General features: G+C 41.5%; 1 long non-coding RNA gene and 1 pseudogene across 1 annotated transcript; both read left to right on the forward strand.

Moving 5' to 3' along the window:
- Nucleotides 1-256: 256 nt before the first annotated feature.
- On the forward strand, nt 257-2,374 carry LOC146205320 (uncharacterized). Its single transcript, XR_014703186.1, has 4 exons — nt 257-438; nt 630-692; nt 772-834; nt 2,068-2,374. It is a non-coding gene; the product is annotated as an uncharacterized LOC146205320 (long non-coding RNA).
- On the forward strand, nt 1,076-1,673 carry LOC146205321 (uncharacterized; annotated as a pseudogene).
- Nucleotides 2,375-2,805: the final 431 nt, after the last annotated feature.

The following is a 2,805-nucleotide window of genomic DNA, read 5'->3' on the forward strand; positions in this document are numbered from 1 at the left end:
AGAGTGAAATCAGAGGAGAATTGAGGAGGAAAGCAGCCGAAGGAAGGAGAGTTTCGCTACTTTCCAGATAGAGGGGTTTTACCCGCCCGCCGCTTCTCGCGCCATCTAACCGACGCGGCCGTTACTGTGTGCGTCGTTGGTGCCGCCACCTCTCGTGCATGAGCGCAAGCCTCATTTTATTCTCCTAACAGTGTGTAACACTTTTTTGCAGTTAACGTTTTTGAGGCACCTCAAAAAATTTTTAAACCTCATTAAATTAGATGTTATTGCCTTGAAAGCGAGGTGCACAGTGCACAGGTCATTTTCTTGCATCTTAATGCCTTGAATATGTCCATGCTTGACATGCCACTGCAGGATAAATGTATGCTTAATACTTCGCAGAATTCAACTGTCATGTGTCCTGCCGAGCCCGTTACTCCAAAGCATGAACTCAGTACTGTAAGTTACCACGCTTTTCCAGGCTTTGCACATGTAGTGGATCAATTTTGCAGTATGTGCCCTGTTACTCAGGCCATGCATTTGCGTACTCACCACGCTGATGATCTGGTCGTTTGTTGTATAAGACAATCTGAAGAAACCGAGTGAAAGTGTCTAACCAGGAAACCTCTGATTTCATTCAACCATTGCAGTGCATTGAAGACTGCCTACCTGAATCTTTCCCGAGCCAGACACAGCAAGGCAGCATTCATTATGTATAAGTTGTTGTTTTTTCTTCTTTATACTTCATACACCTCTAACAATGAAGAGCAGTGTTGCATTTTTGAAATTCAGCATGTCTTGCAGGTGTCCAGCTCCTCTACAGTGACAAGAACTAAAGAAATGCAGAATGAAATTGTGAGAAAATTTTTATTGAAGCACTACTGTCTACCACATATTATGGTTTTGCATGCAACCTCAAAATTGCACGACAAACACTGATGAGATCCGCTTTCATTTCAAAAGAAAGATTTTATTGGCTAATACACTGTGTCCCCAATGCCAGGTCTGCACCCAAGTGCAGAGCACAAAGTGGGAAGATCTTTCTCTGATGGACCACAATTACATCAAGTCTTTAAAGCTGTCAACAGCATCACGGATGACACCAGAGGAAATTTGTTTTTACACTGGAGTTTCCTACGCCATTTTTGGAAGGCTAGTGGCATTCATAGACAGAATGTCGGCACCGCCCTCACGCCTAGCCTTAGATGACCAGGTCCTTCTGACACTTATGTGCCTCAGACTAGGACTTTTATACAAGGACCTCGCTTTCAGATTCAACATTTCCACATCTTCTGTGTGCAAAATCTTTAAAAGGATTCTTGAATGCTTAGGAGAGATAATGAAGTGGTTTGTAGTTTGGCTGCCAAAATCTAGGATTGAAAGCAGCATGCCACAATCATTCACAGAAAATGGGTATGAAGATACCAGGTGCATTTTTGACTGCACAGAGGTGGCCCTGGAGAGGCCAAAGAAGCAAAGAGCAAGAGCACAAACGTACAGTTCCTACAAAGGACATAATACAATCAAATTCCTGACTGTAATTTCTCCCTGTGGGTATATAATGTTTGTCTCGAAAGCTTTCAGTGGACGTGCCTCGGATAAGCACATTGTTAAGCAGTGTGGTATCCAAGAGTTTCTGGTTCGGGGTGATGTAATAATGGCAGACAGAGGGTTCTCTTTGGACCCATACCTAGGGGCCCAGGGTGTCAAGATGAACACTCCAGCATTCACAAAGAGTAAGAGTGCACATTATTGCAGCTACTGTCATGCTATAGACAGGAATGCCTTAAGTTACCTCTTGGGTCATGAATATGATAAGGTTTCAAGAATGTGTCCTTGTATTGAACCAATTGTGGGCTATGCAATAACCAATGTTGTTAGCACATTGAGCTTCCTAAATGTTTCATTTGTGGTATTGATGCATGGTTTCAAAACAGCACTAATGTTGTCATATTTCACCTTATTGTACATCTGTGGTGCAGACTATTTCTTTTTGTTACTTTGTAAAATCCTCAACATTTGTTATATCTGGATGGCAAATCAGGACAACAGGAGGTACGAATCATGACAAATTTTTCTGCTCTCCAGGAAAGCATCAGCTGTCAAAGCAGGAGGTGACCGAAACTAGCGCATTGCGTCAGTAAGAATCCATGTCGAGAGGGCGATAAACCGCATCAAGACCTATGGCATCTTCAAGTCAGCCTACAGCATCAAAAGCCAGAAGACAATTGATGCAATTGCGTTTGTTTGCGCTGGCCTGTGCAACCTCAAGATGCCACTAATTGCAGAGAAATGCTCTGGTGGCCAGACAGTGGACCTTTTTTCTCAGTCTACTGACTAGTTCAGTACATGTGAAAGATGAAGTGCATACCAAAAGCTAAATAAAAGACTTGACACAGCCAATACTGCATTTAATTTTCAACCCAAATTAGCAGTTCAACAATTTTGCATCAATGCATCAACATTTTTGACATAAAATTGCAAATTTAACACTTGTCAAATATTGTTTAAGCTGATGACACCAATATTTTTCTTGCCAGAGATTGCATAACTGAATTGATAGATCTCACAAACATTGTCCTCAAGTAAATAGAGAAACCGAGCTAGTTTGTCTTACCAAGTAACTTCAGTCTGTGACGTTAGAAATTGTACATTCATTTAAAATACTCGGAGCAATACATAATGAACAACTTTTCATGGGATGGCCATCTTAGCTTCCTAGTGAATAACGTACACATATTATAAGTCTTTTTTACAGGAACTGCGAGATACTAACATGATGCTGAAGCTGTACTACTTATTGTCCGAATCGTGTCAACTATTGCC

The sequence above is a fragment of the Amblyomma maculatum genome, chromosome 1, assembly GCF_055883805.1.
Source record: "Amblyomma maculatum isolate TAMU_Amacu chromosome 1, ASM5588380v1, whole genome shotgun sequence".
Taxonomy (NCBI): domain Eukaryota; kingdom Metazoa; phylum Arthropoda; class Arachnida; order Ixodida; family Ixodidae; genus Amblyomma; species Amblyomma maculatum.